We start from the raw sequence: 24,943 nt of genomic DNA, 5'->3' as shown, positions 1-24,943 counted from the left end.
TGGCTGCTGGGCCTGCGCTCTGGAGCCCGCGAGACACAACTACTGAAGCCTGTGCACCTGGAGCCCGTGTTCCGCGGCAGGTGAGGCCACCCCAATGAGAGACCCGGGCACCGCAATGAGGAGTGGCCCCCGCTCACCACAACTAGAGAAAGCCCGTGCGCAGCAAGGAAGACACAACGCAGCCAAAAATAAATAAATTAAAAAAAAAAAAAAAAAAAGATGGGTTTCCTGGGATCAGCAGAGACTCGCAATGCGGGGGCGGGGTCGCGAGCCCGTGCGAGTCCCCGAGGGGCAGCTGACGGAGAGCGTTCGGGAGGAAGAGGGAGTGGTGGGAGGGCCGCAGTCACGGTTCGCACGGTCATTGGCCGAGTCCTTCTCTTCCCGTCGGGCTCCGCCAAGGTCACAGGGCACAAGGCTGCCCCTCCGGCCACTCAGCTGTATTTGGTTGGAGTTTCTGTTGAGTTACTACAGGGGCGTCTCCAACTTTCTTTAACTCTGGGTAGAGGCCCGAGGTGTGGCCTTGCGTGTGTCCCCCTCTCCTTTGGGCCCTGCTGCGCGCAGAGAAGTTTCTGGACTTGGTGGAGGCTGCCCTGGGGCCCGGGGGCCCGCTGGCCGGGGCAGGGCTGTCCAGGTCCCCAGAGGTCGGGGGTCAGCAGAACAACCCTGCTGGGGTTCTGCGGACACAGACCCCCGGACACCTCCTCAAATGGCTCTGTGGGCGTCCGGGCGGGGGCGCTCTGGCCACCTGTGCCCCCGGCGGCTCCGATGATGCAGTGACACCGGGGTCGCGTCCTGTCCGGAGACAGCAAGCTGCCCTTGGCCCCGCTGCTGGCGGGAGTGCTTTACATCAGGGGCGGCTGGTTTTGTGGTGACGCCTTTTCCCCCAAGTTCTTCGCTGGAGCAGAGGATGGCGCTGACTCGGGCCTGCGACGTCTCTTCCACATGTGTCACCTGCAGCCAGCACAGCCTCGAGGGTGCTGAGTCTCAGGAGGACTGGGTGGCCTGGGTGCCTCCTTTTTTGTGGGAAGCACGATGGCAGGTTCACTGACACCTTGGGTTCCGGGGACAAGAGCCCTGAAGACGATCTGAGCCTTTTTGGAAGCAAAGCGTTTTCCAGATTGTGTCCTATCGGCCTCACACCCCAGTCCCGGGTCTCTCACCTCTGAGTTGTACCCAGTCCGGCCAGCTTTGAGGGAGGGCAGCACGACCATGTCTGTCGATCAGAAGATTCGAATGGTAACTTCCCAAGGTTGTGACGGCAGGCAGATGGCAGGTGAGTGTGGCTTGTTACGATAAAATTAGTTGTTGGTTCCTCTTCGCTCGGCTTTGCTGTTGGCATTGCTGTCACTTCCTGGTTTGCAGAAGCGGCTGGGTGATCAGCCCACGATCCGTGAACTCTCCTCTACCTTCCTCCCTGGCTGCTGGGATTCACGTCTCACCAGGGACTTTCTGTGGTCGACAGTGTCTCTAGGAAAGAGTCTGCCAGCCTTGTAAATTCCACAGACGGGTCACCCATTCCGCTGAGCTCAGGACGGGTCTGCCCTTGTGTTGTCTTTAATGCTACGGGGGGCCACTATGCTATCCATCACACTTGGTAACGCAGGGGAACAGGGACATGGATGTTTGAATATGTCGCCGCACTGGGGCCGTAGCCATGAAGTTCAGGCAGTTTACTCTGTATTAAAACAATGAAACTATATCATGAAAAGACAGCCTAGGAGAATTGAAAATTTATTTTGCTTTCCTTTTGGGCTTTGTGGTCAATGTCTTGATCCACTGTGATGGTTCATTTATTGTGTCAGCTGGGCCCGGCCACAAGGCCTAGATATGTGGTCAGACATTTTTCTGGATATTTCTGCGAGGGTGTTTTTAGATGAGATTAACTTTTAAAGGGGTGGACTTGGAGTAAAGCAGATGGTGCCCCCACTGCGGGTGGCCCTCAGCCAACTAGCTGAAGGCCTGGATAGAGCAAAGCCTGATTTCCCTGAGCAACAGGGGACTCCGCAGCAGACTTCAGACTTGGACTGCCGGTTTGGGGCTGGCCAGCTTCCATCATCATGGGAGCCAGCCCTTAAACTAAAATCTCTCTCTCTTTCTACACACACACGCACACACACGCACACGCACCCGTTGGTTCTGTGTCTCTGGAGAACCCTGGCTAATGTATACACTTTGGGTTACGCATTGCCTGTTTGACACGTGCAAGGCCCCCACCAGCTGAGCTCCTGGGTCTCCCTCTGAGCTGGCTGTTTTGTTGATGTTCCCCTTTGTAGGGCAGATGAAGAGAGCATCTCACGCTTTCATGCCGGGCGTCCTGCAGGGTCCCCACCTTCAAGAAAGAATGAGCATGTGCAGATACAGACTGGGATGCTTAATGCCTTGTGTCAGCTTGACTGGGCTAAGGGTGCCCAGACTCCTGGTTATGTCTGTGAGGGCTTTCCGGAAGAGAAGAGCATGTGATTCAGTGGCGTGAGGTGGGCCCGGATGAAACAAACAGGTTAAGAAGGGCGAATTCTTCTCCCGCTGAAGCTGGGATGGCCACCTTTTCCTGCCCTTGGTCGTGGGAGCCCCCGGTTCTCAGGCCTTCGACCTCAGCCTGAATCACACCATGGGCTTTCCTGGGTCTCCAGCTTTCTCATGGTCGACTGTGGGACTTCTGGTGTCCATAACTGCATGAGGCGCTTCCTACAATAAATCCCCTCTTACGTGTATCTCTATCCTATAAACCTGCAGGTTTCTCTGGGGACCCTAATACACAGATGTTACTACCAACATGAACAGAATAGGTGGAAACAGGCAAAACGTGGAACCAAAGTATGTGGTGACCAGTGGCCCTCCCTCCTGATCCTACCCCTTAGTCACTCAGGGACACGTGGCCACCTGACACCATATCTCTTCCTCTTTTTAACGAGTTTCAAGTATTCAGGAAAGTTGCAAGAATGGTGCAAAGAATGTTTGCCCCCCTGAAGGCTTTGAGAGTAAGTTGCTGCCACGACACACATCATCCCCGAACATTTACTGTGCATTTTCTACAAGGAAGGCCGTTTTCTTCCACGCTCACAACCCAGCTGCCTGGATCCAGACAGCGGCCCTGATGCCCCACTGCTGCCCAATCCATAGACCTCACGCCACCTCCACTGACTGTCCCGACATCACCTTTGGAGCAAAGCATCACCCAGGACCCCCTCCCACACTTAGTGGCCACCGTCGGCTTCAGTCTGGGCCGTTCCCCGGGACTAAGGTGCCTCTCATGGTCTTGGCACCTGTGAACTCACAGGCAGGTATTTGGTAGGCTGTCCCCCGCGTGGCTTCGTCTGATGTTTCCTCGGGTCACGCGTCTTTGTCACGCCTACCGAGTCTCCGCGGGCCCCGCTCAGCCGGTGCCTGGTTCCTACGTGACCCGTCAGGCGGGTGCCTGTCAGCACCCCCGCAGGTGCCAAGTTCCTTCTTTGTAATTAAAAACTGCTTTGTGTGTGGACAGATTTGGAGTTACGTTAATATCCCGTTTCTTATCATCCTTTCAGTTTAGTAATTGAAGTCACTGTGGACTCAAGGCTCCTATGTTCCTCCTTGAGTAACAATCCATTCCTTCTGTTATTTGTTCTAATGTGCAGACAGCCCCCAGTTCGGCTGGAGGGAGCCTGTGGGCTGGCCCTGTTCCCTCCCCACGTCTTTGTTATCAGCTGAGCATTTCCTGACTTTCTGGTACAATAGTGTTTCTCAAGGTCGTGTCGTACTTTCCAGCGCTGGAACCAGCCTTCTCTCCAAAGAAAAAATACCTTTCTACCGTTAACATCTACATGTATTTCTGTATTGATCCATGTCTATGGCAAACCATGAGTTCACACCAACACCTCCAATTCCAGTCGAATGTTGGAGAGCTTACAGAGGAGAGATAGTGAGGGAAGAAGCAGGAGGACCAGGCCTGGGGCAGAAGGAGGCTGGGGCAGGGCAGAGCTGGACCCGGCACTCGAGTGAACGGTTGTCCACTGCAGGGGTTCAGAACCGTTCACGGAGCTTGTGGAGTGGAAGAAGGGTGTGTGGCTATGGCTGGGATGGGTGTCAAGGGCCACAGCACATTCTGTTGGGAATGACTGAGAGGCCGTGCGAAAGGCCCCTCCGGAAATCCCAGACTGAGAGTCACTAGGATTCCTAGTAGCTTCCTGGACAAAAATTATTTTACCAGAGTGTCCCCTCTGTCCTAAGGAAAAGAACGCGTGAACTCTGGAGGGAGAAAATGTACATTGGATACGTGTGGAGCTGTGTTTTACATTTCTGTGATGGGTGGTTTGCGGGCTCATTATTTATGGTGGTGGACGTTTTCCCAGGGAGGGTCTATCACCCTGTCCTCTGCAACTCCTGTGCTTCCCACCCAGTGTCGTCTTCACTTGTTAATTCACTTATTCAACAGCAGTTCACGGGGTGCCTGCTGGGGGGAGGGGTGGTGAGCCCCAGGCTGCCCACACATGTGAGCAGGAGAAATGTGGCCCCTCCCTCTTCCTGCCCATCAGAGAAGACAAGGCTTAAATGCTCCCATGTGAGGTGTGAGGTCAGGGTCGGGAGGCCCTCGGGGGACGTCCCAGGTCACGAGTGATCTTGCCCAAGTCCCCAGGTGTCTCTCTTCTATCTGCTTCCACATTCTGTTTGGTTCCTGCCCTGTGTCTGTGGTTTCCAGAACAGAAAAAAATTCAATCTCTCTCCAAACCTCCCCAAAGACCTTCAGGAGTTCAAGACCACTGGGTGTCCTTGCCCTTCTGCTGTGGACGTTATGTAATGCGTTCTTGCAAGTTTCCAGAGCCGAGTGCTGTGAGCCGTTGCACCTCCATGGAAACCCAGCTCAGCCTGGGGGCCCCTCCCACCACAGCCAAGGCTGGAGCAGAGGGAGGAGGTGGGCCAGGATGCGGAAACACAGAGCCACAGGCTGGACTTCTTAATCTCGGTGCTGGGAATTGTGACCTGAATTTCAAAGCCCACATCTATCGAGTTGGGCTGAGGCTACAATTGCGGTATTTTGCTCCCCAGACAGTCACTGCACCGAATGGCCCTGCACCCATCTATTGGGTCACGGTCCTGCAAGTGCTGTTACTTGCTCGGAGCCACGTGACTGGGTAGACCAGAAGGCCCAGCTGACCCTGAGCTTTACTTCTCCAGCTGGGACTTGCTGGGCAAGTGTTTAGTGGCTCTAACATCCTTTTAACATTATAACCCTCAAGGAGTAAGGGAGAGACCAGAAGTGACACACTTTTTCATCCTTAAATTACATCCCAGCTGAGATGCTCACCTGGGATTTACCCGGCATCCTCTTGCCCCCGGCACTGTAACAGCCGAGCTGCTGGTGTCCATCTCACCGTGTCGGGAGCTGACCAGGGAACTGTCAGCCGGGAGCCATGTCTTGTGGGTGCTTTTTTCCCCGCCGGCTCCTGCGGTCTGCATCTTTTTCTTCTGTGTGGCCTGGCGGCCAGCCGGCCCCTGTTGTCAGCCTTCTGAGCTAAGATCTCCGCTCTGGTTCCTCAGGGACTGACAGCAGGAACCCAAAAGGTCCCTCCAGCAGCAAATCACGGAGGCGTGGGCAGAGCTTTGATTTCACTGTTTCCTCCTGCTGCTGCTCACCGGGTCCTCTGAGCGGCCCTCGGGAGGGAGTGGGGCAGGTGTACTCATGCCCATCCTAAAGGATGTGAAAACAGCTCTAGAGGTCATGGCACTCCAGTGTGGGCCCCGGGCCAGCAGCATCGGCACCTCTGGCTAGAAATGCAGAGTCTCGGGCCCTGCCTAGCCCTGCGGGTCAGAGTCTGCATCTTCACAGGGTCCCAGGTGATGACAGTGCTTGGTGAAGGGTGAGAAGCGTGGTTTCAGGTGCCACACCAGCCAGGGGCCTGGAGCTGGGAGGTCTCGTGGCCTGCGTGACCCTGCCCCGTCCTTCCCACGGGAAGACCAGAAGCTTCCTCTCTGCGCCACGCTGCTTCCGGCCAGGCAGATGTAGGACTGGGCTCTAGATCTAGGGCATGGACCCACGTATATTCACAACCACTGAGACAGCAACCAGAAGGCTGAGTCAAGCCAGGAACACAGACAGGGTCGGGGGCTGGGGGCAGTGAGAGCAGCAACAAAACCCATAGGCAGGGGCCTCGGATCACGAGGGTCCAGGAGGGATGCAGAGCCCTGGGTCTGCGTCCCAGCTGCCTGCGGTACCTGCCGGCTTCCTGACTCACTTTCCTCGCTGTGAAATGGGACGCGTTAGGGAGTGGCAGGTATAAAGGGCTTAGACTGACTCTGGCACGAGCTGAGGTTTCGCAGTTGCCACCCTGGCCCGGGAGGCGGCGCAGCCTCCTGCGAGTGGAGGTCCCGTCCTCACCCACCGCCCCAGCCTCCTGTCCTCCTGCCCCACGTTGAGGATTCAGCGTTCCCGCTGCGTGGCTGCGTTCCAGTGTGGATGCGACTGTCCATCCCCTGTGGTGGAAAGAGAGCTGCTGGTTAAACAAAGCTCGGACACCTTTGCGTGAAAGGGTGTCACTCCACAACCGTTTCCACTCTCCCACAACCCTTGTGAAGCCAGTGGGCGACGTGACCTGTGGCCTCATTTCCAAGGCCAGGGTGATAATGACCTAACATCACTGGCCTTGCGTCTCACTGAGAGAAAGTTCAGATGGGCGGAGCTTTGTGAACCTGCTGGAGGAACAGTCCATGCAGCCTGACTCGGGCTGGCCCAGAACCGCCTCTACCCCCAGGATGGCGCTGTGATGCGGGGGAGGTGAACAGAGATCGCAGGGCACCGGGCCGTCCACACCAGTGTGCAAACCAGGCTTGTTGATTTGCAGAGACCCCTGCTCCCACCCATTGCCTGGTGTGTTCTGTACCACTTGGGCGATCTAGCTGCTGTAATAACATACCCAGCGTTTCAGCGGCTCCCCACCCTGCAAGTTTACTTCTCACTCCTGGAATGTCCAGCACCCATGTTTTACTTGTTGGGCAGATTCCACACGGTGACTCGGGGTCCAGGCTCCTGGTGTGGTGGTTCCGTGGGTCCCCTTTCTCCTTATCGGTGGGCTTCATCTTTTTTTATGCCATGAGCCCCGTGTGGTGGTCTCGTGAATGGGCTTTTTCTCAGAATAGTGTTTTTAAATACATTTTGAAAAGCACATAGGATAGCAAAGTATGTAATATGAAAACGTGATTTCTATTAATACAAAATCATTCATCCTGGTGCAGCTGCGTTTTTTGCCTGCGTTCATAACTGAAGGAGACGCTAAAGATTGGGTAGAGATTAGAAATAAAAATGTCATTTTCTCCTGGCGCTCGAGTTCACAGACACCCTTGAATTCTGACCCAGGTTCAGACCTCCGGGCACGAGTCAGGGAAGAAGAGGCAGCGAAAGCACAGCCACTTCTTATGCCTGTGCTGGAAGGACACCGTCCCTCTCACACCCATTGGCCAGAGCCAGCGACAGGGCCACATTCAGCAAGTGGGTGTGGGAAATGCCCTCTGTCTGATAGTCAGTCTCTCGTTTCAGTATCTCATGTCTGTCGTGTCCCGAAACACGGACGTTTAGTGAGGGATCCAGCATACGCTCTCTAAATGCTGGGAGGGAAAATTAAATTGGGGGGCCTGCTCAAGTCTGTCCATAAATCCACCAAAAGCTGTTCCCAGTGAGTGATACCAGGCAAAGGTCCCCCCTCAGTTCTGCATGGGGTTCAGCCTTCAGGTGGCACCAGCCAGAGATGCTGCGGAGTGAAAAAGCCTGCACGTCGTCTCCACTCAGGAAAGACAGACCAAGAGATGGTCCTTGTATCCCGGTTCTGAGAGCCCATGAAACACAGACCGAAGGCCCCGGGGAAGAGAAGGAACGATCTTGGACCTTTTCAGAACGGCAGCCCCTCTGCGCTCCCTCTACCACAATCTGTCCCTTCTCCCTCTGCACAGGGAGTGAGGCCGGCGCGCACCTTCTAATATTCAGGAGTCACAGGAGAAGAATCAGGTTGGTCCTCGGGGCATCAGTCCACCTTCCGCCCCTGTCACCTGCTCAATAAACACTGTGAGACGTTCCGCTCTGCCTGCAAGGGGAGAGGCTCTTGTCAAAGCGAAGGGGATGCAGAGATGCTGCAGAAACCTGCCTGGGGCTGGGGCTCTAGCTGTTACTCCCTTGTCACTGCCTGCCGAGATGGCAGGTCTGGCAGTTAACACAGGATAGAGGTGGAGCTAGAGTGACAGGTCTTGCTTGTCTTAATTTCCGAGGGCCTGTCATAACAAACTACCACAAATGGGGTGGCTGAAAATAACGGACGTTTCTTCTCTCCCAGGCCTGGAGGCCAGAAGTCGAAAACCAAGGTGTGGGCAGAGCCGTGCTCTTTCTGAGGCCGTAGGGAGGATGCTTCCTCGCCTCTCCAGGCTGCTGGTTGTGTCTCACTCCAGTCTCTGCCTCTGTCTTCACGTGGCCGCTCCCCTGTGTGTCTGTGTCCAAATTTCTCTCTTCTTGTAAGGTCACCAGTCATTGGATTAGGGCTCACCCTATTCCAATATGACCTTGTCTTATTACATCTGCAAAGACCCTGTTTCCACTTCTGGCTATGAAATGTGTGGGTGCCCCCCCTCCCAGCACCAAGCGATTCTGCAACACCAGCTGGGTGGCCTACAATTCAATTCAGTTCTGACACCGTCTACCAGGAGAGAGCACAGACTCCACAGGTGAAGGTCACAGTCCCTCAAGGCTGCCCTCACGCACCACTTCAGATCCCAGACATGCATCCAGGCTGTCACCTGTGCTTCTGTACATCAGAGGTTTCCACAGGCTCCTCCTTGAGTTCCACTGATTTGCCTGCTCGGCCCTCAGAACTCAGGAAGATGGTTTACTTACTATTACGGAGTATTGGCTTATTATAAAGAATTATTCTGTCGCAGGGCCTAGCAGGTGAGAATTAGAGGAACACAAAACTGTAGCCAGCACTCAACTGACGAATCACTGGGTTAATTGCCCACAGTGAGCACACAACACAGGCTAGTCAGAGTAGGGAAAAGGGGAAAAGAGCCACTCCAAGGAGAAGTCGGGGACAAGGCATCTCAGGACGAGCAGTGGCTCTGGTCTGGCAAGGGTCCCATGACAAGCCTGAAGGGTAAGTCCCCTCCTCTCCCCCAGGGCCTCCTGTGGAACCTGGACCAGCTCTCGGTGACTGGGGTCGGGTCCTGCAGCCAAGAGCCTCCAGGTCACTGGGCTCAGTGGTCTCCTTTTAAGGAGTGTTACCCCAGGGGAGGGGTCTTGGCTCTACCAGTGGTCTGTCTGTCCCGGTGACGTCCGTTGCCCATCAGACTTCTTGTCTAGAGTAATTTTTCTTAGAATCACTCTAAGACACTCACATCCTACAGCGGCTTTGTCAGAACAGCTAATGTGGAAATTCACATTGGCCGCTGTGACTCCATTTTGAACTAAACATGTCTTAAACTCTCTAAGTTTCACACAAGATGAGTAGGAATTCTTAACAACGAAGAACGAAGAGCGTTTTTGCTCACCACCCACTTCTGCAAGGATGGAGTCACACCCTGTGGCAGGCTCTGACCCATGTGCCCTCTGAGACGGAGTTAAGAGGGTAACAGGATGCTCTGTGCTGTGGACGAGCAGCCCCTTATACAGGTGCATGTCTGTCTCAGGAGGAACTCAATGAGCCCAGGTTCTTGTAGCTTCCCAAACACAGAAAAGCACTAAAATCATTAACTTGAGATGTCTCTTCTTTGTGACTAGCAGTAGTCCTTTACCAAGATGTGTATACTTGATGTCACATATTCCCCAGACAAAAAGCACCCATAAACTGGCTTCCCCCCTCCTCTTCAGAGCAGCTGCTCAGAGCTACTGGGAGGCCGTCTCCAGGGCTGAAGTCCTCAGTAAGGTCCCCGAATAAAACTGAGACTCACAACTCCTATGTTGCATGTTTTTCTTTAAGTTGACAGAATCAAAACACAAAACGTCTCATCATTATAAGAGTATTAAAGGCTACAAGTGAGTAGCGAGATGAGGAGGTACACAGGGTAGGGTCCAGAGGCTCCCAAGCACAGGAGCTTCTGTGCCCACGGAATGTGCATGTACCACCCTCCAGCACGAGGACGTATTTTTGTTCATCAACCTGGAGGCTCCCTGAACCCCATATCCCATTTTGTACTTATGGAGGTTTCATTACGTAGGCCTGACATTAAATCGTTGGCTGTTGGTGATTAATTCAGCCTCCAGGCCCCTCCCCTCCCTGGAGATTGGGGGTGGAGCTGAAAGTTCCAACCCTCTAATCACATGGCCGGTTCCCCTGCCAATCAGCGTCCACCCCTACCTAGGGGCTTTGCAAAAGTCACCTCATTAATGTGAACTCAGAGGTTTGTTATGAATAACAAAAAAACCCATTTCACCTTTATTATTCTGAAGCTATTTCAGGAAGCAAGGCCTCTGAAAACCAAATATTATGACAAAAGATGCCCCTGATGCTCTAATCACTTAGGAAATTATAAGGTGTTGGGAGCTAGGAGCCTAGAACTGTAGACAAAGACCAGGATCTATATTTATTATATGACAACATTATACCTCCTTCCTCCATCTTCAAATCCTGCCCTGGTCCATCAGGCATTCACACTGCAGCTCCCCGATTTGTATTTGCCTCCCTCTGTGACTTTTAAAGACTTGTGATTACTCTGGGCCCACCTGGGTAATTCAGGGTAATTGCCCTGTTTAAGGTGAGTTGGTTAGCAACCTGAATTCCCTTGGCCAAGGGAAGCCGAATAAGCTGGGCTAGTCACAGTTTCCGGGGATTAGCCCTTGGGTGTCTTTGGCGGGGGGGGGGGGGGGTGGGGGGGGGCATCTTCTGTCTGCCCGGCCACATCTGCATAGCAATCGTGAGATTTGCCCTCTTGTTTGTATTAGTCGCTGCTTCCTTTTTATTGCTGAGCGCTATTTCACTGTATCAGAACAGTTTACTCCTCCATTCTGTTGACGGGCAGTGGCGTTTCCCCCATTTTTGGCTATTACGAATAAAGCCACTTTGATTATTGTTGTTCAGACCTTTTGATGGGCATATATGTTGCTTCTCCTGGGTAATTACCTAGTATTGGGACTGCTGGGTCAGAGAATAGGTATCTGTTTAATTTTTGAAAACTGCAAGCCCTTTCCCAAAGTGGTTATGTCATTTTATACTCGCGCCAACGTGTAAGACTTCTGGTTGCACCACGTTCTTGAGAACATTTGGTGGCACTGCTGTTTTTATCTTTATTTTATACATATATATATATATATTTTTTAACATCTTTATTGGAGTATAATTGCTTTACAGTGTTATGTTAGTTTCGGCTGTATAACAAAGTGAATCCGCTATATGCATACGTATATCCCGTATACCCGCCCTCTTGCGTCTCCCTCCCACCCTCCCTATCCCACCCCTCTAGGTGGTCACAAAGCACCGAGCTGATCTCCCTGTGCTATGCGGCTGCTTCCCACTAGCTCTCTATTTTACATTTGGTGGATATATATGTCCATGCCACTCTCTCACTTTGTCACAGCTTACCCTTCCCCCTCCCCGTGTCCTCAAGTCCATTCTCTACATCCGTGTCTTTATTCCTGTCCTGCCCCTAGGTTCTTTAGAACCACTTGTCTTTAGATTCCATATATATGTGTTAGCATATGGTATTTGTTTTTCTCTTTCTGACTTACTTCACTCTGTATGACAGACGCTAGGTCCATCCACCTGACTACAAATAACTCAATTTTGTTTCTTTTTATGGCTGAGTAATATTCAATTGTATATATGTGCCACATCTTCTTTATCCATTCATCTGTCGATGGGCATTTAGGTTGCTTCCATGTCATGGCTATTGTAAATAGTGGTGCAGTGAACATTTTGGTACATGACTCTTTTTGAATTATGGTTTTCTCAGGGTATATGCCCTGGGATTGCTGGGTCATATGGTAGTTCTATTTTTAGTTTTTCAACGAACCTCCATACCGTTTTCCATAGTGGCTGCATCAATGGACATTCCCACCAGCAGTGCAAGAGTGTTCACTTTTCTCCACACCCTCTCCAGCATTTATTGTTTGTAGATTTTTTGATGATGGCCATTCTGACTGGTGTGAGGTGATACCTCATTGTGGTTTTGATTTGCATTTCTCTAATGATTAGTGATATTGAACATCCTTTCATGTGTTTGTTGGCAGTCTGTATATCTTCTTTGGAGAAATATCTGTTTAGGTCTTCTGCCCATTTTTGGATTGGGTTGTTTGTTTTTTTGATATTGAGCTACATGAGCTGCTTGTATATTTTGGAGATTAATCCTTTGTCAGTTGCTTGGTTTGCAAATGTTTTCTCCCATTCTGAGGGTTGTCTTTTCGCCTTGTTTGTGGTTTCCTTTGCTGTGCAAAATCTTTTAAGTTTCATTAGGTCCCGTTTGTTTATTTTTGTTTTTATTTCCATTTCTCTAGGAGGTGGGTCAAAAAGGATCTTGCTGTGGTGTATGTCATAGAGTGTTCTGCCTATGTTTTCCTCTAAGAGTTTTATAGTGTCTGGCCGTACATTTAGGTCTTTAATCCATTTTGAGTTTGTTTTTGTGTATGATGTTAGGGAGTGTTCTAATTTCATTCTTTTACATGTAGCTGTCCAGTTTTCCCAGCACCACTTATTGAAGAGGCTGTCTTTTCTCCATTGTATATTCTTGCCTCCTTTATCAAAAATAAGGTGACCATATGCATGTGGGTTTATCTCTGGGCTTTCTATCCTGTTCCATTGATCTATATTTCTGTTTTTGTGCCAGTACCATACTGTCTTGATTACTGAGGCTTTGTAGTATAGTCTGAAGTCTGGGAGCCTGATTCCTCCAGCTCTGTTTTTCTTTCTCAATATTGTTTTGGCTATTTGGGGTCTTTTGTGTTTCCATACAGATTGGCACTGCCCTTTTTAACTGTAGGAATTCTAGTAGGTTGGTGGTAGTACCTCATCTGGTTTTAATTTGCGTTCCTCTGGTGACAAATCATGTTAAGCTCTTTTTCATGTGCATATTGGCTATGTCTGTATCTTCTTTTGAGAAGTGTCTAATCAAATCTCATGTCCATTTCAGGGGATTGTTTGTGTTTTTATTATTGTGGTGTAGAAATTCTTTACGTGTCGTGCACACCAGTTCTTAGTCAGATATTGGTTTTGTAATTTTTTGAAGTTGTAGCTCGCCTAGTTATTTCCTTGATGATACGGTTTTTGTTTTGTTTTCTGTTTTTGTTTTTTTGACAGTGCCACACAGCACGTGGGATCTTAATTCCCTGACCAGGGATTGATTCCGCGCCCCCTGCATTGGAAGCGCAGGATCTTAACCACTGGACCGCCAGGGAAGTCCCTCCTTGACGATATGTTTTGATGAGAAGTTTTTATTTGAATAAAATCTAATTTTTTCTCTCATGGTACTTCCCTCTGCGGTCTATCTAAGAAGTATTTGACTATTCTTAAGTCACAAAGGTTTCTTCTTACATTTTCTTCTGAAAGTTTTGTGGCTTTAACTGTGATCAAATGCAAATCACTTTTTGTGTAGAGTATGAGGAGTCAAGATTCCTTTTCTTACCACATGGTTATACAGTCATTCCTTTCCTCATTATTGTTTTGGCGTTTTTATTGAAAATCATGTGACTACATAAATGGGGGTCTATTATTAGGGTCTCCATTATACTCCATCTATTTGTCAGTACTTCTGCTGAATCATACTGTATTCTACTGGCTTGATTCCTGTAGCTTTTGACAAATCCTGAAGTCAGGTAGTTCAAGTTCTCCAACTTGGTTTTCCTCTTAAGGGATTTCTTTGGATATTCTAGGTTCTTTGAATTTCCATATAAACTTTAGAATCCGCTTGCCAATTTTTATTTTAAAAATCTGCTGAGATTTTGATTGCGATTGAGTCATTGGGTTGAATGTGTAGATCAGTTTGAGAAGAGTTGACATCTTAACAGTACTGAGTGTTCCATCAATGAATATGATGTATCTCTCTATTCCTTAGAATTTCTTTAATTTCTCTTAAAAATATTCTGTAGTTTTCAGTGTAGAGATCTTGTGCATCTTTTGTTGAATTTATTCTTAAATATTTTATTTTTTGATGGTATTTTAAATGTGCTTGTTTTAAATTTAATTTTCCATTTATTTGATATTAATACATAAAAATATGAATTTTGTTTTTTAACCTGATTACCTAGCACTATGTTATATTCACTTATTAGTTATAGTAATTATTTCATAGATTCTTTAGGATTTTCTATATATAGAGCATTTTATCAATAATATCCTTTCCTGTGAGAGAGAGAGAGAGAGATATATATACACACATACACATACATAATACATATATGTATTCTTTTTCAGATTCTTTTCCTTTATAGGTTATTACAAAATATTGAGTATAGTTCCCTGTGCTATATAATAGGTCCTTGTTGGGTGTCTGTTTTATACACAGCAGTGTGTATATGTTAATCCCAAACTCCTAATTTATCCCTCCCCCCCTTCCCCTTTGGTAACCATAAGTGTGTTTTCTATGCCTGTGGGTCTATTTCTGTTTTGTAAAGAAGTTCTTTTGTATGATTTTTTCAGATTCTACATATAAGTGACATCGTGTGATATTGTTCTCTGGCTTCCTTCACTCAGTATGAGAATCTCTAGGTCCATCCATGCTGCTGCAAGTGGCATCATCTCATTCTTTTTAAAGGCTGAGTATATATATATATATCCCCCACATTCATTGGTTTTATTTTATTTTATTTTTTTTTGGCTGTGCCATGTGGCTTGTGGGATCTTAGCTCCCTGACCAGGAATCGAACCCATTCACCCTGCAGTGAAAGCATGGAGTCCTAACCACTGGACCACCAGGGGATTCCCTTCATTGGTTTTTTTTTTTATTTTGGCTGCGTTGGGTCTTTGTTGTTGCACGCGTGGGCTTTCTTTAGTTGCGGTGAGCGGGGGCTACCCATCGTTGCGGTGCGCGGGCTTCTCATTGCGGTAGCTTCTCTTGTTGCGGAGCATGGGCTCTAGGCGAGCGGGCTCAGTAGTTGTGTCTCGCGGGCTCAGTAGTTGTGTCTCGCGGGCTCTAGAGTGCAGGCTCAGTAGTTGTGGCGCACTACTTCTCTGTGGCATGCACAGCTTCTCTGTGGCATGTGGGATCTTCCCAGACCAGGGTTCGAGCCCATGTCCCCTGCATTGGCAGGCGGATTCTTAACCTCTGCGCCACGAGGGAGGTCCCCCCTTCGTTGGTTTTAAAACCAGAAATTCTAGCTGCTGTTATCTTCCCAAATCCCAAACCTGTTTCCTTAATTCAGGGGGACCACCAGACTCTGTTTAGACTCTTACTTCCTGCTCTGTCACCTGGAAACTCTTCTCAGGCAGTAATGTGGGGCAGTCCTAGGCTTCACCTTATCTGTTTCTCTTCTTTCAAGCAAGTGGTCAGTGGGATCTGTGTCCTGAGCTGAAATTTAATATGTCCAGTGTCCAGTCAAAATGATCAGCCAAGCAAAGGAACAGAATATGATCCATATCCATTGTTTCACATATTTTGAAAAATATATTTGTCTCATATCTTTTTATTTAAGCTCGGAGGGCAAATCCAGACCCTGCTACTTCATCCTGGCTGAAAACAGAAATTCCTGTGGGTTTTGATCAGTTTTAGCTGAACCGTACTGTGAGGATGCCCAAAAAATCATAAAATAAGAAACTCACCGTGTGTTATTTCTTAATTCCAAATTTTGTCTCCCTTCCAGAACCTGCTTTCGTTTATCCTCAGAGCCTTCGGGTAGTTGTTTTAGTATTTTGTATACAGTCCGTGATTGTTACTTTCAGGAGGTTGGTTTGTTGAGTGATGACGACAAAGTTTATCTTTTCTGAAAAAAAGCGTTTTACTTAATCCTTAAACACTACTCCTATCAATACTGTCAACCAATGTAAAAAATACCCTCATGCTGTGGTTCTTTTTCGCCTGGACCCAGTGTCAGTCCAACCTGTAAACTCCCCTGATAAACCCATGCTAACTTCCTCCCCTACCATCTGGTCTGTTTTCTGACCTGTGCTGGTCCTTGGACCACTTGACACACAGCTCCAGCTGGAATGAGGTTTGATCATTCTGTGCTGGAAGCAGTGTTAAAGTTATAATAATAATTCACTTTATTAATTCATTGAGCAAATTCCAAGGCATTCTGAAGGTGTTAGAGATAAAGCTGAAGAATTAAGGTCTCAAATCATTTGATTCCAGGTCAGAAGACTGAACAGGCGGGCATAAAGCATCAGGGTGTGAAAGTAAGTACAACACACTTAGGTAATTGTTATAAAGGTCCTAAGGAAATCCAGTGTGGATTTAAGAGAAGGCTTGTGCAAAGCAGCCTGGGAACAGGGTCACTGCATACAGCTGTGTAGGCACAGGACAATGCTAGTGGCACCATTGACATTACAGCCCCCCTCCCGCCATGAGTTGTGCCCAGTGGTACACAGTGGCCTTGGAAGGATACAGGAAAGCCTCAAGGAGAAGAAAAGAAAGCCTCAAGGAGAACCAAATTTTGAAGGAAGACTTGAAGTACGAATAATCAGTCACCAACAATGATAGAACACATTAATATCTGTAGAGTTGATCGTGATAGACAAAAGCCCTCCACACTTCCACAGGCATTAACACACTTGACCCCCTAACAACCTGGTGAAGTTAATAGAGGTGACAGGTTCCCGTCCTCCATGCCCAGCTGGGGCTCCCATTCAGGAGGTGGTGGCCGGCACATGGAGGAGGGAAGACCAGCCACCGAGAGCACCGCTCTCCCGACCCAGCAGGACTCACTGTCTCCACTTATTCCAGATGCTTCACTGAGCACTTAGCTCCCTCACCATCTGACCCATGGACAGCTTTCAGGGGGCAGCCCTTCCTTCCTGGGTTCTGGGTTTGCACCACTCTGTAACGTAAGTGGGAGATGCTCCTGCCTGTCTTGGAGCCGGGAAGCTCACTGATCGTCCTGGGTGTGTTACCGACCAGGGTTCTTGGCCTCTTTAGCTGATAAGAGAAATTGATAAGAAGCCAGACAAGAAATCCAGGCGAGGCTCTATTGGGGCCCCTGCTGCAGCAGGGCGGAGTGAGGACAAGTAACAGTTTCCCTTGCTCGCTTGCTCCAAGGTGTGGGGAGGGTCAAGCTGGTTCCTTATTTGGGGTGGGGGTGGGGGGGGTCATTAGGTGGTCTGCCCACCCCTTAGGTGGTGGTGTGTGCGGGGGGCATGCGCAGTGCCCTGCTTCTGCTCCCAACACCCTGTTTTTGCTCCTGGCTCTTCAGAAGTGGCAGTTGGGTTTTTGGTGTTTTTGTATCTTTTTGTCCATAATTTTCCCCAGCTGCACATGCACAGTTATTTTTAGTCCCTTATAGTTTCTTTGTATTTTGTTGCTGGAGGAGACGTGTGTCCAGGTGCAAGCCCTGCAGCAAAGGCACCCAGGTCCCAGGTCCCAGCCTGTCTCTGGTGTGAGCTGTGGTGTCCAGCAGGTGTGGCTGCCATCGTTGGTGTTTGTAAGGCCAACATTCTTGTTGCTGTGGAGGAATTGAAGCCCAGAGAAGGGAAGCCATCAACCCAGGTCACGAGATGAGTAAATACAAAGCCGGGGTGTGGACTTGGGTCTTGGGCTTGGACTCTGTGGTCTTTTTAGCCCAAGCTCGTGTTCTTTCCATAGTGGATTTAACACCTTCTCTTTATTCACGCTCAGGTCATGAGTCATCTGCTGAGCCGTCTGCTCAGGGGCTCACTCGCCGCCTTCCCCCACCTTCCCGATTCTGTATTTTATGTGGGGACTATGCGGCACCGCTCTGCTCTCGCCCTGATCTGGCCCAAATGAATCTAGCTTTTTAGCTTTGTTTTGTTTTGTTTTGTTTTGAATCCACTTGGAAGTTTTCCTCAAGGCTACACGGTGACGTACATCCCTGTCCTTGCGAAGAGTACTCTGGACACACTTGTACATTTCACCGGCTCACCTTGAGCTGCCGTCTGGGGTCCTACGTCTAAACGTACAGTTGCATCCTGGTTTCTTGGAACATTTAGATCAGATGGTAACCGTTAGATCACCACCAAGAATGTAAGCAAAAAGAAGTCTATAATTTACCCAATTACTAATTTTTTAATTTTTGAAACTAATTTTTGGACAGATGGTTCATTAAAATGTAGTAGAAAACATCAAAAGTGTTACAGACACGTAATGAAATATAGGTATAATGCTTCAATTTCATGTTTGAAGAGACGCCCTCCCCCCAAATAGGAGAGAGGCAGAAAGTTTTGTTTCTAAGCCAAAAAGGAGAGGGAAGATTTCATAAATATGTTCATATTAACAACGATGTGGATTTGTCCATCTATTTCAAATGTAATTACATGAATTATGCAAAGGTGGTCGTGGCAGACCTTTTCTGTCACTTTGGGATTTTAAGTATAGTCTTTAAATTTTTTTTTATTTTTGGTCACACTGCGTGGCACGCAGGATCTTAGTTCCTTGACCAGGGATCGAACCGGCACCCCCTGCCGTGGGAAAGCAGAGTCTTAACCACTGGGCCACCAGGGAAGTCCTTAGTCTTTAAATTTTGTGTAGACAAATCTGTTAAGTCTATTCCTTGGTGATTTATTCCATTTTTATGTTTAAAAAGTTATTCCCCAACCAAGTCACATAAATATTCACCTATATTTTCTTTTTGTTGTTATGATTTCATGTTTTATAATAATGATTTTAATTATCCCTAATTTTGCGTATTTGGGAAGTGAGATTTAAACTACTTTTTTTTTTTTCCATATGGTCAATTTCCCCACAATAGTCTCAGATAATCTGTCACTTGGTAATTGGTAGTCAGTATTTCTTCTATCATATTTTAAGTCCCTGTATATTTTCTGCAGCTACTAACTGAACTGCTCTCACCTACGGTTTGTGTGTATTTTTGTCCCATTACCACTTTGTTTTAATTAATGTGCCTTGAGAGTGTATGTTATATCTGATATAGCAGGGGTTGTTCTTGTTATTGTTTTTTTAAACTCTTATTTATTTTCTTAAATAATAAACCACAATTGGATTTTTTACTGTAGTCACAATAGAATTAAAATTAATTTTTGTAGACTATACACATATACATTTTTCAGCTTTTCTAGTCAGGAACGTGGCATAAGACTTAATTTATTCATGTCAGTAAGTCAATCCGTTTAATGCTCCCATATCTACTTTCATGAAAGTCGGCCAGGACGGAAAGTGTGTCTGAGCTGTAGAAATCTTTCAGGACACTTCTAACATCACCCAGAGAAGCAAAGCTCGTGTCGCCTATTGTAAGACGAACCTCGCATTAAAAGCTATTTTATTGTAGCGTATAACAAGAGGCATGAAAACGTTCATAGCCATGTACCTTGCGAGGCCACATTTGGGGATTTTCTGAAGCACAACACAAAAGCTCTGTGCACAGAGGTGTTCACTGGAGCAGAAACAGTCCTCTGTGGGGAGCGATTCCACAAATTCAAGTATGTCAAAATAATGGGATGTTACATAGACATTTTCAGTGATTTTGAGGATGTAATAGCGCTGGAAGCATTTTTAATATGCTGTGTTTTGAAAGATGCCTGCAGGATGGTGCGTCACTTGTAAGCGTTTCTTCCTTATGTTTCCTACTTCTTCCCCTTTCGCTCCCTCTCCACCAGCCAGACCGCCTCCCTGATTTTTCTCACACTTGCACATGCCTAGGTCATGGCGCCCTCAGGCCTCTGCACCTGCTGGCTCTGCTGGGACGGTCCCCCCACCACCAGACGGCGCATGACCGTGCCCTCGCCATCTCCAAGTCTTTCCACAGACTCTCTTCCCGTGCGGACCTCCTGGACTGTTCCATCTGGAATTTCAGCCCCTGCCTGGCTCCCCATCCACCTGCCAGTCGTCATGTGTCAGATACAGAGTGCTTAGCTGTTGGTTTCTCGTCGCTCTCCTCCAGCTAAAATGTGACCTGGACAGGGAATTTTGTCTGTTTTGTTCAGGTCATATACCCAGGCCAGATGGAAAGGCACCTGGGCACATAAACAAGTGCTGTAAGCAAAGTTGAAGTGATAGAGGGCCTGGGACCATTGTGTTACTGATTTTCTCTTATTTTAGCTACATCAGCTTGTCAGTGAGGATGGAGAAAGCTGGCTTGGCTCCTGCTAGAAGCAGCTTTGCACACCCATCCGTATTCACTACTGAGGATCTAATAGATAAGAAAAAAACGGGGAGGAGGGACAGGGGCTGACCCGAAGGGGCTACAGCCGACCAGTTTCTTGAGGGCGGTCTCAGAACAGCTGGGAGGCCGCTGCTTCCCTGGGTGAGAGTTAGGTGGGAAGGGTGTCGCCATTTCAGCGGCGGAGGAGCATATGCCCTCCCCGCGCCCCTCCCCTCCCTCACTCTGGATTGGGCTGGAAAGGCTCCCAGGTTTCAAGCAGGTGTGAGGACCCTTACCTATGAGAGTGGCCCCTGCTCGGGACACTTCCTGCCCCCCAGGGTCTGATGACTTTGAGTCGGTCAGGGAGGGAGAAGGCAGATGCAGAGAGAGGCTCAGGGAGTGTGGCCTGCGTATCGCGCTGGCCAGACTCAAGCCGACACCTCAGCCTCCTGCCCTTCTCAGAGGAAGGCATGGTTGACAGCTGGGCATCGCCTCTCACACCCCCGTCCCCCAGGCTGGTCGACCAGACGACCAGTGACACACAGTCTAGACGTCCTAAAAAGCTATTCTCCCTCTCTTCCGGCTTTCCGAAAAGTTGTTTAGAAACTATTTCTTCAGAGACAGTAAAGATTTATACGGATGAGGGATCGGCATGTGACAATGCAGAGAAAATTCCATAAGCTCCAATCAGAAAACATCTATTTTTACCGAAGAAAAAAAACGTCTAGCTGAGCCTTCTCTGCTGACGGAAGTGCCACCTAAAAAGGCTGCGGTCACCAGCTGCGTGGAAGAAAGACACATTCAGAACACGAGACACAGGCTGTTTCTAGAGAAGATCAAGCCAGATAACAAAAAAAGCTGGATGAGATAAACAAATCAGAAGGCTATCTGGCTTGTTTTAAAAAACCCAGACTTCAGTATTTTTATGTGAAAGGAATCCAGGATACGAAAACACGTAATGAAATCGCTGGCAGAAAGTATGAATGTTCTGGTCCCACGGTTCGGGCTCCAGGTGGGTCCAGCAGGTCCCCAGAGAGGTGGGACATGGATTTGAATAAGCACTTTGATTTTAGCTATACTGTGGGTGCGACATGCTGGGGATCAAATGTAAAAGCTGGAAAGAACAGCGCAAAGTAATCTTCTTTCATTATCAAGGGTGTTCAAGCTTGCCCAGCTCCACACCTGATTTCGTCATCCAAAAGCCCAGAGGTCTGACAGCTGTGAGATCGCATCCAGGGCAAGGCTGACCCCCTGTCCATCGCAGGGAAAAGCTAACGCGTGTTAGAAGACCCAGCCTGTAAACACAGTTGTGCAGAAACCGTTGCATTTCTTTTCTATAAATCGAATGAATTTTGAGATTAAATCCCAGACCCCTGGGGGACCTCCGGAGGTCTCCCCCTAGTTATACGATGGCTGTATAGCACTGGGGTCCTCTCTGGTCACCTACTGCCCCTTCTCCCTGTTCCCTCCAGGTCCAGCTGCTTCCCTAGGCATCTGTGTTCATCCACGGGGAACCTGTGTGGCTGCGAGCTTGGGGTGGTTGGGAGAGGAGGGGGTGTGCTGTGGGCAAACGGAGGCCCCCGAAGCCGTGGATCCTTGACGCAAACTCCTGCTTAGGCCCAGAGGGCCTCCCTCACTGGCTGGATGTCCCAGCTCAACCCAGGAGCTCTATCTGCCATCACCTTGAAGGATCGGTTTCCTGGGGACTTCAGGGGGAAGACCCAGAATTAGCTTAACCGAAGACTTCTTATCCTTGCAAGAAATGCATCCTACTTAATTCCCTACATTAATTTGAGAATTCAAGGTTAGGTTGAACTGTTCTCAAGAAATACCTAGCAATACTAAAGGGACACCTCCATTAAAAAAAAACAATGTCCTGCTATGAAGATTCCTTTACCAGTGTTTTCATTAATGCACTCAGTATTCATCTTAAAGAATTTGCATTTAAAACTGGGGGAAAAAAATCATCACTCTTCTACCCCTATAACACTTTGGCAAAATCAATGATCAACGCATGCATCCTGGGAGATAGATCTTGCTGGGTCCCATCCATTGTTTTTATGTCCTACCCCTACCACTCCTAACAACCAACCCCTCAAATATCCCTTTATCCAGCAAAGACTTGTCCAAAGACAAAATGTAGACCCAGTGCTGTGCTTGTCTGCTAAGTGAGAGTCCTGCCCTCAGGGAGGGGCCCACAGCAGAGCCACAGCCCACGTGGTTTTGCTTGGAAGAGTGAAGAACCCGACAAAAGGGGTAGAGAGTGCTTGGTAATTCTGGAACTTCATTTTTTCCAGGAAGTGCATGGGTTACATGTGCACAAACACACACACTATTTTGCTGACACCTTAAAAAAAATCCCCTTAGCAGCTAATCAGTTATCATTTATTAAGTGCTAACACATATTCAGCACTGCATTGGGTGCTTTGGTGAATGCAGAATAACTTGTCCTCTAGCATTTATTGGCATCTTGGTTTACGTTAATAAACATAAACCCTGTTCCTGAAGGAGGGACAGAGCTACCCCAACCAGCCTGCAGGTGAGTCTGAGGCTCTTGGGCCCACACACGGGACGCCTCCAGTCTTGACCAGGGGAGGACTGTCACTGCAGCATTTTCTCACAGACTCCCTGACATCCCAGCCTGAAAGGGCACCTCTCTGGTTCGGAGGAATTTTAACGCGCCCTTTGAGACCCGTCAGGGTGTGGGCGAGTACGGTGTTAGGTGTGTTGGCGGTGGTGGTCCTTTGGTCTTATCGGCTTACTATCCTAAGGGCACCTCCCATGCTTTTGCTTCGCAGGATTCCTCTCAGATCTCAAATGCTGATGCAGAAATGGCTCTGGCCACTGTTTTTACTGGTCTAGTCATCCCTTAAGCTAAATGCTTCAAAGAAAATCCTTCTTCTTGTAAGACCTTGTGTCAAGGTTAGCTTGTTCACTCTGTGCTTACATTTTCCTAACAAGATAAGCAAGCGTGAATCTTTAAAAAAGAAAATCAGATGTAGACAAAGTTAAGAGCATGAAGAAAAACGAGTCCACACAAGCAGAGGAGCCAGAGCTGGGGCTTCTGGCACCTAGAATTTGGGTGTGTTCTTGCAGTTGGAGAAGTGCATCTCACATTGGAAATGCTCCTGCCCTTGGGTTCCTCTCTTGAGGAGCCTAATTCAGTTGTGGTTTCAAATGGCCCATCTCATTTCCATTTTCTCCAATAAAACAGAATTCTGTACCACTATAGTCATTATTCTGTAATTGTGACTATTACCATGTACTTCAGGTACTTTGACCAGGAGTAGATACTTGATTCCGTAGAGTATTCGGAAGACTCCTGTGTTTCTAGTGGTTGTTTGTATTCTAAGAGAGTAACTGTCATGGTTCTAAGAATTTACCAAGTACCATTCGTGCATATGCTTAATTTTCTGATGTCAGTACAAATTATGACTGGTTCCAATTCCTTCCAAGGTCTAGTATAGAGTCTGGGGCAGAACGGTCTTCAGAGTTTTACTATTTATGGTCTTTAGTTATTTTTATTGTTTCTCGCCTTCTTGCATTCTTAACCTGATAACTGATGGTCATTTCTTTCTTAGTAAAGAGACTCAACTATTATTAAAACATAAGTAAAACTAAAAATAGAGCTATTATATGACCCAGCAATCCCGCTCTTGGGCATATAACCAGAGAAAACTGTAATTTGAAAATATACATGCAGCCCAATGTTCATCGCAGCACTATTTACAATAGCCAGGACAGGGAAGCAACCTAAGTGTCCATCAACAGATGAAAGGATAAAGAAGATGTGGCACATACATACAATGGAATATGACTCAGCCATAAAGAGGAATGAAATTGAGTTATTTGTAGTGAGGTGGATGGACCTAGAGATGGTCATACTGAGTGAAGTAAGTCAGACAGAGAAAGACAAATATATGATATTGCTTATATGTGGAATCTAAAAAAAGCGGGTACAAATGAACTTATTTATATAACAGAAGTAGAGTCACAGATGTAGAAAATAAACTTATGGTCACCAGGGGATAAGAGCAGGGGGAAGATAAATTGGGAGGTTGGGATTGACATATACACACTACTATATATAAAATAGATAACTAAGAAGAACCTGCTGTATAGCAGAGGGAACTCTGCTCAGTACTCTGTAATGACCGATATGGGAAAAGAATCTAAAAAAAAGAGTGGATCTATGTATTTGCATAACTGAGTCACTTTGCTGTCCGAATCGTCAGTCTGGGCTGGTTACTGACACTCTTCACTTCTCCTCAAGGCCAGACACTGTGTCTACGGTTTCCACAGACTTCCCACTGTCTTTTTAAAGAGGTATTTTATATATTCAGCTTATAGATATCAACATTAATATTTTTGTTTTCAAAAGGAACCTGAGTTGTTTCAACAGGGAGTGGTTTTTTAAAAAATCTAGAAATATATTTATTTTCCTTTAACATTCTTTTTTCTTTTTTTTTTTTTTTTGTGCGGTACGCGGGCCTCTCACTGTTGTGGCCTCTCCCGTTGCGGAGCACAGGCTCCGGACGCACAGGCTCAGCGGCTATGGCTCACGGGCCCAGCCGCTCCGCGGCATGTGGGATCTTCCCGGACCGGGGCACGAACCTGCGCGCGGCAGGCGGACTCTCAACCACTGCGCCACCAGGGAAGCCCAGCATTCTTTCTTGAAGGCCATGGTTTCTCACGTGAATTCCAGCAGAAATGCCTGGTATTTGCAAGGCCAGCATCTTTCAGATGAGGACTGGCTTAGGGGAAACGGCAACGGTCCCACATCTTTCATATGATGTTTTGTTC

At 48.0% G+C, this 24,943-nt stretch overlaps 1 protein-coding gene across 1 annotated transcript in view; it reads left to right on the top strand.

Annotated features, from left to right (window-relative positions):
• The first annotated feature begins 1,214 nt into the window (after positions 1-1,214).
• The window catches only part of RPS6KA2 (ribosomal protein S6 kinase A2), a 382,062-nt gene continuing 358,333 nt past the window's right edge, over positions 1,215-24,943 (top strand). Inside the window, exon 1 of the mRNA XM_029223883.1 lies at positions 1,215-1,273. The gene's annotated coding sequence lies outside the window, so the exon portion shown is untranslated. The remainder of the gene's footprint in view (positions 1,274-24,943) is intronic.

Source organism: Monodon monoceros, unplaced genomic scaffold, assembly GCF_005190385.1.
Source record: "Monodon monoceros isolate NGI ecotype Baffin Bay Population unplaced genomic scaffold, NGI_Narwhal_1 Super_Scaffold_15, whole genome shotgun sequence".
NCBI lineage: Eukaryota > Metazoa > Chordata > Mammalia > Artiodactyla > Monodontidae > Monodon > Monodon monoceros.
The sequence above is the reverse complement of the archived record's forward strand: the minus strand, read 5'-3'. Positions and strand labels throughout refer to the sequence as shown.